The sequence below is a fragment of the Pteronotus mesoamericanus genome, unplaced genomic scaffold (assembly GCF_021234165.1).
Source record: "Pteronotus mesoamericanus isolate MK-2021 breed Mesoamerican mustached bat unplaced genomic scaffold, CSHL_Meso_final contig_55, whole genome shotgun sequence".
Taxonomy (NCBI): domain Eukaryota; kingdom Metazoa; phylum Chordata; class Mammalia; order Chiroptera; family Mormoopidae; genus Pteronotus; species Pteronotus mesoamericanus.
In genome coordinates, this window is record NW_026555198.1 from 2,521,538 (window position 1) to 2,534,437 (window position 12,900).

General features: G+C 36.3%; 1 pseudogene; it reads right to left on the minus strand.

The window, feature by feature from the left end:
* Positions 1 to 1,944: 1,944 nt before the first annotated feature.
* LOC129075560 (uncharacterized) lies at positions 1,945 to 2,057 on the minus strand (annotated as a pseudogene).
* Positions 2,058 to 12,900: the final 10,843 nt, after the last annotated feature.

Genomic DNA, 12,900 nt, shown 5'->3' on the forward strand with positions numbered 1-12,900 from the left:
GCAGGAGTTCTCAGTGAAGTACAGGTATAGGGTGAGGACATCCACCCACCCCACCCCCAGGCTATATCATGAGTCACTGCAGTTTCTCACAGTCACATACACAATTCACCTTAGGCAATAGCCTTCTTTGCTTCAGGAAGGCATGGCTGTTAACTTGCCTTTTTATGCAAAGCATCTTAAATGCTGTGCTTTCTAGTTTTCCTTGCCGTCCCATCTTGCCTGGAGGCAGGATTGTGGAGATGTTTCCCTATTATCAGGGGACCCATGCTCTGCACCCTATTAAAGTCACTACATCATAAGTTAGAATCATACCTTCATCGTTTCTATTGGAGTGACTTTTTCTTAGTGATTTATAGTTCTTTACATATTCTGGATACTAATCCTTTTTTTGCTCATGTGCATTGCAAATATTTTCTCCCAATGTGTGGTATATCTTTTTACTTAAAAATATTTTTGTATACATTTTTTAAATTACAATGGTTCTATTTATCAAGTTGTTGCTTTTACAATGTATGTTTTCTCTCTCTTCTTAAAGAACTACTCTTCTACTCTAAAGTCATAAAGGTACTTTCATAATTTTTTTCTTAATAAAAGTTTTATCACATTTGACTTTTAAACCACCTAGAGCTGATTTTTCTACTATGAAATAGAAATCCACATTTACTTGATTGTCATATGTGTATAGCCAATTTTTCCCGAACAAATTATTGGACTGTTATCCTTTCCCCTGCTATGAAACATGCCATGTTTCTGTTTCCTGTTACTCTTCTCTTTATCATTCCAGGTTTAGTGTATGTGCTGACAAAGCAAACACTTCACTTTATTATCTAGGTCTGTGAATATTTCCCTGTAATAATTCCGTATTGCTGCTATAACAATTACCACAAACTTGGGGGTTTAAAACAACACAAATGTATTCTCTGAACTGTACATTCTAGAGGCCAGGAGTCTAAGATCAGTGTCACTACCTGAAACCAAGGTGTCAGCAGGTCCAAGCTCCCTTTGAAAGTGTAGGAAAGAATCTACTTCATTTCTTTTTCTAACTTCTGTAGGCTTTCTGAATTCCTTGCATTCATGGCCTCATGACCCCTTCTTCAATGTTCAAAGCCTTAGCAACTTCAGATCTCTCTCTCTGCTGAGGTTGTCACTTAGTCTTCTCTCTTGTGCAGTAGAATCTGCCTCTGTCTCCCTCTTATGAGGGCACTTGTAATTACACATAGGGACCATCTAGATTATCCAGGATAATCTCTCCATTTTGAAATCCTTACTAGTAACAGCTATTAAGCTCCTGTTACTATATAAGGTATCATCCACAGGCTTCAGAGATTAGGACCTGGGTATCTTTGGTGGTTATTATTCAGCCTATCAGTCCTGTGAACTTCTTAAGGGCTATGGTTTTATTAGCTTTTAAATTCCTACTGCATGAAAAGTACCAAATGTTCAGAAAACATTCTCTGAATAAATGTGATTCTGTTACATTTCCATGCTATGATTATTACCTCCCTAAGGAAGACTTTGTATCTTTAACTTCTTTTTTACCTTCCAACGAATCTACAACAGCATAGTTCCCTAGTAAATTCAATACTCTTGAGTACATATTGTACAGTAGAAAGAGATTTAGAATCCAGTCTTGGCTGTGTCATTTATTAACAATGAATTTTAGGGCAAATTCATTTTTTACCTCTCTGGAGTTTTCTTTCTTCATTGATAAAATGGAGAGGAGGAAACAGTAAGTCTAGCTAGTGAGAACCCAAGCCCCACACTTCTGATTCACACAGAACATTTCTGCTGTGATGTGTTTTTTATAACCACTGAGCTTTTTAATACATAATTTTATTTCAAAAACAAAAGCTTCTGCTTCTTTAAAAAATTTTGAAAATTGCTGTTCTTACCACAGTGCACTATGGGGATACTGAATCTCAGAGAGGTATGCTGCTTTGCCTCCTGAATTTATTTTCTGAAACCATTGTCTTGAAACTATTTGGTTGAAAAGGCCACCAGAACCACTTGTGTCCTTATCCTGGGGATTGCTAACATTCTCTCTTGTCTTAACATACAAAGGACAACTGTGTAAACTATAAGATACCATATGAATATATTATCAGTGGCATACATCTTGTAGGTGGACAAATATCGAAATCTGCAGCACAGTCTCATCAAATTGCAAACCACAGCAATTGTTTAGGAATAAGGAATACCAAACTGATCAATAAGCCAGGACATTTACTATATTCAGTGTGGTGAGGGGTAAAAAATGCTCCTTGAAAGCAAGAACCATATCTTATTCCTATTCATATGCACACATTTATATTGAATAGATGACTCAGTATCTGTCCCAAAAGGATTTATATCTTTGTTAGTATATTATATTGTATGCACAACTTTAATCTATTTCTGTCAATAAGACAGCCAAGCTGATTAGATTCACGGTAGGCCAATATTTGCAATTCCTCAGATATGACTTCCATTGTCCCTCTCTAAACTTCACCATAAAGCTCCTAGAGATCACTGTCATATTTCCCAGAGATGGTCAATAAAATTAGGAATAAGGAAAATCTTAGTGTTTTTCCATGTATTTAGTTAGGTTTTCTGAAAAATAAAATAAAATCTAAACCTTATTTTGTTATATGAAGAAAAGTCCTGTTTATGTATTCTGCTCACTTATTGTTTGTGTGGCCTTGAACATCCCTTTCTACACTTGTGCATCATTTTCCCCATTTTTAAAATGGGAAAATTGAGACTAAATGATTTGTGAATTCCTCTTCAGATTCAAGGCTCAATACTATATTATTACACAAGTAAATATATCATTTTAACTCACTGAATTGTTTTCTTAGCTGTCTATATCATTCAATAACTATTTAATGATTACTAGGTGCAAGAATTTCACTCAGAAAGAAAAATAAGCAGCAGGGAAGTGTTAGTTCTGTTAGCGATAGATAATGTTGTTTGGTGGCACTGATTGTGGCTTCTGGATATTTTTTCCAAGTTGACCAAAAGTAACCATGGCAACATAGGTTAAGTTGATTATTGCCCTATTGTAAAGCATCAAAGTCTTAAATTCCTCCTCTGTAGCAATGCTAGCGAAGAAAGAAACATGCCCCTCATTTCTGAAGCTCAATTAGTTTAAATTAATGCCATAAGCTGGGTAATTTCAGTGGACTTTACAGAAATTCTGTGACAGATCATTTAAGGGTGGAAGGGCAATTCAACTTACTATCAACAAAATTAGATTAATATTTTTAATACCTCATTCCATCCATATAGTTTAAATCAGTAGCTGGGTTCTTGAGGAATGTGGTAATCAAAAAAAGATTAACATTGTAAGCTTTTGTCATAAAAATGAAGTCTAGTCAATTTTTTCAACAATCACAGTAAAGAACGAATTTATTTTTATATATTTTAAAAGATTTTATTTATTTTTAGAGAGAGGGGAAGGGAGGGAGAAAGAGAGGGTGAGAGACATCAATCTGTGCTCTTGCATGACCCCTGACAGGGACCCAGGCCACAACCCAGGCATCTCCCCATCCTGGGAATTGAACCAGTAACTCTTTGGTTCACAGGCTGGCACTCAATTCACTGAGCCACACCAGCTGTAGTGAAATAATTTTATTTTTTAAACTGCATTATAAATAGCATAAGAAAAGATTGATGGAAAAATCACATGATGTGTGAACAAATAAAAATTAAACCAGGCATCATAAATAAGAATTTTTCAAAAGGTGGAAAATTGAGAAAAAAAAAAACCAAAGAAATCACTGGAGATGTAAGTGAAATTAATTACTTTTGAACTGGTTATTTTCTTCATTTATTTGTTGTATTATAGTGACTTTAACTATAGTGCCTAGAGTTAATAAAAAGACAGTATTTGTTAACAAGTTGAACTGCTTAACAGATAAAGATATATGAATATTTCTTATCAGTTCCTTATTATGACATGTTAGGAGTGATGCCTTTCAGCAAGCCTTTCATGCAAAGACTCTTCTGAATATTTCCCATGCATGTCAAGTCCCTATCCTTCCTTAACTGCTCTTAGTCTCATTTCAAGTTTTACAAAGAAGACCCAAGAAGATCAAAGCCATCTTTTTTGAGTTCCTTCCAGGTTCTTCCCTTTACTTCTGAAGTCCTCTCCCTGTTCACTCATTCTTTCATTTTCTTTTTGCATTGTAGAGAAAGAAACATATCCTACCACTACTTTAATTTCATTACTCTCCTCTGTCTCTCTCCCCCCGGCATATTCATCTCTCCTTTTCTGTATTCACTTCCTATACTTCCATCTCTAGCACTCATCTTTCATCTATGCTCCAGAACAAACCTCACTAATTTCTGAGTGGACATTTTCAGGTAAATGTTCCTTAGACTCCTTAAACTCAGTGGTTTTTAAATGAAACTCACCATTGCCCTACAAACTCCTTATGCAATATGCTACCTCTCCTGATTTCCTCACTTCATTTACTGGCACTACACAGTTACTCGGTGTCATCTTGAATCATTCCCACCTTTCACCATCCCTTACACCTAGGTAGTCACCGAGTCTTACTGATTGTAAGACTATAATATTGATGGCATCTGACCTGTGCTTTGTGGTCAAGTTAACATAATTTAAGCCCTCATTGTCTCCTAATATTACTACAAATGCCTCCTAAATCATCTTTCTCTCTCTATTCTCATTTCCCTTCATTCCATTCTTTATACTACTACCAGGGTGCTTTCTTAACATATAGCTCTAATCATTTCATACACTTGCTCAAACACCTTTGCTGAATCCACAGAATAAAACCTAAACTAGTCACCATTGTTACTCTATACTCAGCAACATGGCTTGATCTTCCTATGAACCTTGCTTCTTAGAACTACTTAACAACTCCCTGTTCTAGAAATCATCCCAGTACACTCCTATCTTTGCAGACCTTACCCCCTCTATCTGCAGTCTTGTTCTCATGTCTCTTTATCAGAACTCAAGGCCAATTCAACTTTCAAGAAGACTTTATCCCTGTGTTTGAAATCTGTTTCCTGCTTTGTGTTCCCTTCATTCTCTACTTGTTCTTATGAGGTTTGCCTTATAATTGCTATGTACCTACAAATCCTGCCACAATATAGGTGCCTATATGTTTGAAGTTAATCAAATCAATACATAGTTGATACAATACGCTGAACTATGGATTATTGTAATATCATGTTATACCATGTGAAGTCATTGTTTCTTTTGGTGAAAAAAATGATTATCAATTGGTTATTTCATGTGATTTAACCTAATACTTAGCTCCATAATTGGATTTTCTATTTCTTTTTTTTCTGGAAAGGGATTTTCACTGGATAATGAAGTCATAATATTGTTAGAGTTCCATGGTCCTCATAGTTAGAATAGAAAATGTTTATTAGACATTCTTATTTGTATTTCTACCTTTTCAGTGTTCTCATTATATTCCCTAGATCAGGTCACCTAAATCACTACACTAAGGTCAGAAATACTCAAGGCTAACAACCAAACATCACTGAAAAAAAAGGCACATGCCCTTAATGGAAAACAGTCATTTTGACCCAAAACAGTATGGCCAAATATCCTGACTCAATGAAAAAGTTTAATTTTGGTTCAGCTGATTTGGTTCCATTGGAAAGATATTAACACATTCTTGCTGCACTTTACAAATGAACTGAATCCTAATTCTCTTCTTTAAATTCATGATGGTCTATTTATAGAAATTACTAAGGAATTGTCACAAATGAAATTGAATACATTTATAACCTTTCTTTAATGCACTGCACTCCTCTGAGCCCACAGAGGTAAATGGTTTACTGAAAATGGATGTCCTACAGGATGCCAGTCAGTATATTTGAGTTACACCTTGCATTTCTCCAATTACCAAATATGTACTTTGGAAGTCAATAATCACTGGAAAGTATACAGTTTTATTGTTCTATATTTAAAGTGTTCTTTTTTTATTATTCTGATCAATTAATCTCCTTAATGGACATAATCCATTTTCAACTGTGTCTCAGATATACTGTTCTGTTAATTTTATATAATAGCATATTATGGGAAGTATAGAATGATTCTTTAAACTTGGCTGGCTAATGTACAATTAATTCTATACAAATGTTCCATAAATTATAATTTGGAAATATATCAAGGCTTTTTTTAAATCTTATATCCTCAAATAAAATCAGTCACATATTCATCTCCCCTTTGGATTCTGAAAGGAACTAAATAGGTGCCTCGCCAGCTTGAATTCTGAAATAATTTCATGCTGAATCTATGCATCTAAGCCAGCATGACACCCTTAAACACTATTTTCACACTTATTGCCAAAGCTGCAGCTGCACTAAAAAGAAGCTCAGTAAATTTCCCTAAGCTCCACCTTCAACTCACCATTATCCATTTTGCCCTGGTGCTATATTGCAGGTCTCTATTCCACATTGTCATTCCTAGATTCTACCCACGTGCTTCATTTTCTTGTTTGTAATCCTAGGTTGGGATTGTATTATCTAACTTCAAATTTGTTTTTCTCTCTAGGTACTATCACTCAACACTCTGCAATCCAAGGGACAGAGTCCCCAACACCCTTGGGATTACAGCCTTGGTATAATATTCGAGGCTTCAGCTTGTCCAAGAACAGAGTTCAGACACTTATCCTGAGTTAATATTAACCATTCTGTAACCACAAAGTCAAAACCACATACCAAATATTTTCAAAGTTTTTAAAACCCAGGACTCATGGCAAATGCATTTTTTTAAAAAATCATATTTATTCTATTACAGTTGTCTCAATTTTTCCTCCTTAACCCTCCTCCACCCATCCCACCTCAACCTCCACTCCCGCAGTGAATTCCCACTCTGCTGTCCATGTCCAAGTGTCATTCGTACATGTTCTTTGTCTAGTCCCTTCTCCTTTCCACCATTGTCCTCCTTCCCCATCCCCTCTGGTCACTTTCAATCTGTTCCATGTTTCCGTGCCTGTGGTTTATTTTATTTGTTAGTTTATTTTGTTGAATAGATTCCACTTATAGGTGAGAACATATGGCATTTGTCTTTCACCGACTGGCTTCTTTCACCCAGCATAATATTCGCTAGTTCCATCCTTGTTGTCGCAAAAGGTAGGAGTTCCTTCTTTCTTTCTGTCTTTTTAAAAAAATGCAGATTGATTTTATTTTTTTAATTTTCTAAATGTCAAGATCCATTATAAAATATTAAAAAATTAAATCCATTATAAAGTCTCAGCAATTAAAATAACATGACCTCATCACATATATAATCAAGTAGATCAATGAAATAAAAAGAGCATTCTAGAAACAAATGTATATGTCTAAAAATGTAATATATGATTCAATTGATATTTCAAGTCAATAGGGAAAATAAGGCTTATTCAACAAATAAAATGCATGAACCACTATTACTTGTTATTGAATAAAACAAATACAGAGCTCTATTTCACACATTATACAAAAAATATTCAAGCGAGTTAAAAATCAACATGTAAATCTAAGGAGCTTTAGGAACAAATGCAAAATAATATTTTTCTTACCCTGAAGAACATATTCAAACCCAGAAGCTATAAAGTAAAATATTGATAATGTAATTATATTAAACATTTAAGACCATACAGTGATATACATATAAAAAAGTTAAAGGACAAGTAATAAAACAGGAAAGTATTTGCAACACATCTAAAAGAGGGATGATAGTTTTTGGAGTTTTTTTAGGGTAAAAATTCTACAAGCATTTATTCAAAAAATGTATAAAGAATACCAAAAAGGTACATAAAGCTTTTTTAAAAATAATAGAAATAGGCAAGAAATACACAAAAACAGGTAGCTTCAAAAAATAATAAAGTAACAGCATAACACATCATTGTCATAATCAGATTAATAAGTATTAAAAACATGGTAATATCAAGTATTGGTGACTGTGAAAGGAAATGGGTATTCATAGACTCCTTTTCTGCATCTTCTTAAAGCAGTCCCTTTAGCATATTTTGCAATGCTGGCTTGGTGGAGGTGTATTCTTTTACACTTCTTTTACCTGTGACGCTCCTTATTTTCCTTCTATTTTAATTGAAAGCCTCACTGAGTAGTGCAGTCTTGGTTGCAGGCCTTTGCTTTTCATTACTTGGAATATTTCTTGCCATTCCCTTCTGGCTTGCAGTGTTTCTGTTGAGAAATCAGCTCCTAACTGTACTGGGGCTCCCTTATATGTTACTAGCTATTTCTTCCTTGCTTCCCTTAGGATTCTCTCTTTGTCTTTGATATTTGCCATTTTAATGATGATGTGTCTTGGAGTGGGCCTCATTGGGTTCCTCTTGAATGGGACCCTCTGTGCTTCCTGGACTTGTGTGACATTATCTCTCCTCAAATTATGAAAGTTTCCCATCATTACTTTTTCAAACAGGTTCTCTATCCTTTGCTCCTCCTCTTCTCCTTTTGGTATCCTTATTATATGGATATTATTACATTTCAGGTTGTCCTGCATTTCCCTAAATGCCTCTTCATTCTTTTTGAGTCTTGTTTCCTTTTCTTGCTCTTTCTGGGAACTTTTTTCCTACCTTATCCTCCAGCTCTCTGACTTGATCCTCTGGTTCATCTAGCCTGCTTTTGAGTCCTTCTATTGTGTTCTTCAATTCAGAAATGGTATTCTTCATGTCCTCTTGTCTCTTATGGATAGTTTCTATGTCCTTTTTCATGATGTTATAGTTTACAGTAAGTTCCTTGTCGTTTCCCTGTAGTTGTTGATAATTCTCTCTGAGTTCACTGAGCTCATTGAGCTTCCTTAGAACCATTGTTTTGAATTCAGTATCTGATAGTTTACTTGCTTCTATTTCATTCGGTTCTCTTTCTGGGGATTTCCCCTTTCCCTTCGACTGGGGGATGTTTCTTTGTCTTCCCATTATTTGTGAGACTCTTCTTTTTTTGCTTCTGCTTCTTAAATTGATCTGTCTTGATTTTCGGATTTTGTGTTGTGAACTTCTATGGTAGGAGGCTACTGTTTTTTCTTTCTGGATCTGCCTCTGATGATGTCAGATGTTGACCCTGTCTGAACCCCGACAGTCTGTTTGAGACTTCGAGGAATTTCCTGTCCATGGCTGTCTCCTTCAGTTGTTAATCTAGTCACTCTGTACTCAGCAGTCAGGCTTTAGCACCACTGGGCCAGGGCCAAGTCCCTCCTGGGGGTGGGGCTATTGGGTCCTCTCATGCTGTTGCTGCTCAGGGGAGCGGTCTGCCTGAGCAAGATGAATGTTGCCATATGGGGGATGACTCTGTACCAGGATCCCACCAGCTACTCTCTCTGTTCTCTATCCAAAGCCTCCTTCTCTAGTCTCTCCTCAGCCCACTCTGACCCACCTCTGCCAGAGACCAGGGTAAGTGGCTGCAAATAAAAATTTATGCATTGGCCCTTTAAATTGCTCTTTGCGTCTCCAGCCGCCTGTCTCTGGCAGAGAGCAACCCTGCTGCTTTTTGCAGCTGGTTGTTATCAGTGTACTTTTTAAGCTCTGGTGCTGTGGGCTGGAGATCTCAGCCTATGGTTTAGACCCCACTCTTTTCAGGGAGATCCAACTGGCTGTTTCAATATCCTTCTGCTTATGCCACCTGTGGGTGCCCCGCCTATCTTCTTGAGTCTCTACCACCCTCCTTACCAGTTAGGTTGTGCTAAAGCCTATTCTTCTGTCTGTCCAAGGGTATAAGGTACCTCTCTCGCTATAGTTCAGTTGTTTATTCCAGGTGATTTCTCCACAATTTATTTGTAATTCCAGATTGGTCCTGGGAAGAGGCCAGTGTAGCCTCCATTCACTCCTCCACTGTCTTGATTTCTCCAAATGCACTTTTGATGACTAGATTAAAGCTGTTTCAAAAGAAGGTGGATCTTTTCATATGTCTTTTGGCTCTCTGTATGTCTTCTTTGGAGAAGGGTCTATTCAGATCCTTTGCCCATTTCTTTTTCACTTGTTTTTTTGTTTGTTTGCTTTTTTGGTGTTGAGTTTTGTAAGTTCTTCATAAATTTTGGATATTAACTGCTTATCAGCTGTATTGGAAAATATGTTCTTCCATTCTATGTGTTGTCTTTTTTATTTTGTTGATGATTTCCTTTACTGTGTGAAACTTTTTAGTTCAAGGAAGCCCAATTTGTTTATTTTTTCTTTTGTTTCCCTTGCTTGGGGAGATATATCTAATAAAGTAATGCTATGAAGAATGTTTGAGATTGTGCTGCCTATGTTTTCTTCTACAATTTTTATGGTTTTGTGTCTAAAATTTAAGTCTTTCATCCATTTTCAATTTATTCTTGCTCAATGTCACTAATCATGAGAGAAACACAAATTAAAACAATAATGAGATATCATCTCATATCTGTCAGAATGGCTATCAAAAATAAATCAACAAACCACAAGTGCTGACCAGAATGTGGAGAAAAATGGAACCCCAGTGCACCGTTGGTGGGAATGCAGACTGGTGCAGCCACTGTGGAAAGCAGTATGGAGACATCTCAAAATATTAAAAATGAAAATGCCTTTTGCCCCAGCAATCCCACTTCTGGGAATATATCCAAAGGAACCCAAAACATTAATTCAAAAGAACATAAGCACCCCTATGTTCATTGTAGCCATATTACAATTGCCAAGATATGGAAGTAGTCCAAGTGACCATAGATGAGTTGGTAAAACAACTATGAGACATTCACACAATGGAATACTACTCAGCCATAAAGAAGAAGAAAATTTTACCCATTGCAACAGTATGTATGGACCTGGAGAACATTATGCTAAGTGAATAAGCCAGTCAGAGAAAGACAAATACCATATGATTTCACTCATATGTGGAATCTAATGAACAAACTGAACTAACAAGGAAGATGGGTACAGGCTCATAAATGGAGATCAGATGACATCTAAGGGGAGGTGGTTAGAGGGTGGAGGGATGGAGCAAAAAGGAAAAGGACTCATGGACATGGACAACAGTGTGGTGATTGCTGGGGGATGTGTAAGGGGACTAAATGGTAATGAGAAAAAATACAATAAAGAGTAAATTTTAAAAAAAGAAGGAGGGGAAGTGAAGCAGTTCCACAAAATCATTTGGAATCAGTGGGGATAAGTTTGAGTTCTTGCTCAACCGCATATTAGATGATGACACTGGAAAAATTCTTAATTTCTAAGGGTTTCTATTTCTAACACTTTTCATGTCAATTTCTTAGAGCTGTTATGGGAACTAAACAAGATAACCAAAGCAAAAACACTTTTCAGGAAAAGGAAAATTATCCTTATTGAAACAATGAAGAGAAATAAGTAACATTTTGAAACAAATCCTTTGACACTTTACAGACTAAAAGAATAAATTTATAAAATTTAAAAGCAACTTAGAAAATCCTAGTTTCCTAGGGCTCCTGCAGCCTCCTATCAAAGGCAGTTATTTATACTAACTGGCTGTTGCCATTTTTTACTTAGAATTTCTCTCATTATACCCTCACTCTGATTCCTTACATGCAGAAATGGCTGCATTTATATCTCATGTCTTTTTTCCAATGTTGAGACTAATAGATCACAGTGACATGAATAATAGCCAATCTGCCAGAACATACACTATACCTCATAACATGATTCATTGATGCAGTTTTGGTAGTGCAATGTTCTTTGATTTGAAGTTCTGGAGGCCTATGGTTTCCCTCTATATTAACTTTGAACATGTCATGTCAGTATTCTAAAATACAGTGGGTTTGGACTGAAGAGATGCTGTATTTTGAGGGACAAGGACTCTTATGTTTAATATAGAATTGTGTTTTGTAGGATATATCAATCCTAAATTTTCATGCCCTTCTTTACACACACACACACAAAAATAACTGTCACACCAAAATTTACATAATTATTGGCTTCACCAAGTATTTCTTTGCTTTTCCTTAATTGTCTTTTTATAAAGATCAAGCCTGAGTTGAACTACTACCACAAAACTTTTAATAGAATGAGCAGTGTATAAAGTAAGCAATGGTCATGCTAAGGGCAATCTCATTTAAGGCCTGTCTGCTTACTTTTAGATTTAAAAAAATACCCCAGCACTTTCTGGGAAATCCTTTCTTCAAGTCTGTGAGATGTTCTCTTTGTTCTAGGACATCAACCATTTTCATATCCCTATACCTCTAAAGTCATGTATCTATAGAAGAGTCAATTCTCTATTTTTAGCCTCGTTGATGGCCAATTTTCACACAATGGAGCAACCTGACAAAACAGTGACCTGAAACAGCATGCAAGACAGAGAACATGTAGACTTGTCATTACAATCCAAAAGACTGGATCTTAAAAGTTATATATGGTAACAGTTAAATCTGGGGCTCTTTAAAGATGGCACCCACAGAACACCTTTGGGAGAGCTATTTTCAGCTCAGTTTCAGATAAAGGTTGATTTCATGTTCTAGGACAATAGAGCAAGACCTTTCATGGGCCGAGGGTGACATTTTGACTGATTGATACATGTTTCTTGAGCCCTTGCCATGCGTCCAAGGCTGTCAAAGTGACTGAATTGTTTGAGTGGTAAGGCAAAAGTCGAGTTTTACAGCACAGATCAAATTTATGAAGTAAAACATTAAAATGAAAATGGTTGGGTAAAAGAGCCTAAGATACCTTAAAAATTCCCACCTACAGTGTATCTGAAGAGCAGGTTGGGGGACACGACACAACAAAGGACAGCAAGAGCCATAGTGCATATAGTCACAGAAAGGGATGGGGCAATGAGGACAAATTGGCAGTTATCCTGTCTGTTTCCTCTAATAGCCACTAGCTGTCTTAGGGGGGAATCACTGGATGCATCTGTTCTCTTTGGCAGGCAGGCAAATGAGTCAACTGGAAAACATGAACTGCCTACTATGTATGCTTTTCTCTTTGTACTGCAAGATGGGGATACAAAGAAATAGATAATATGGTC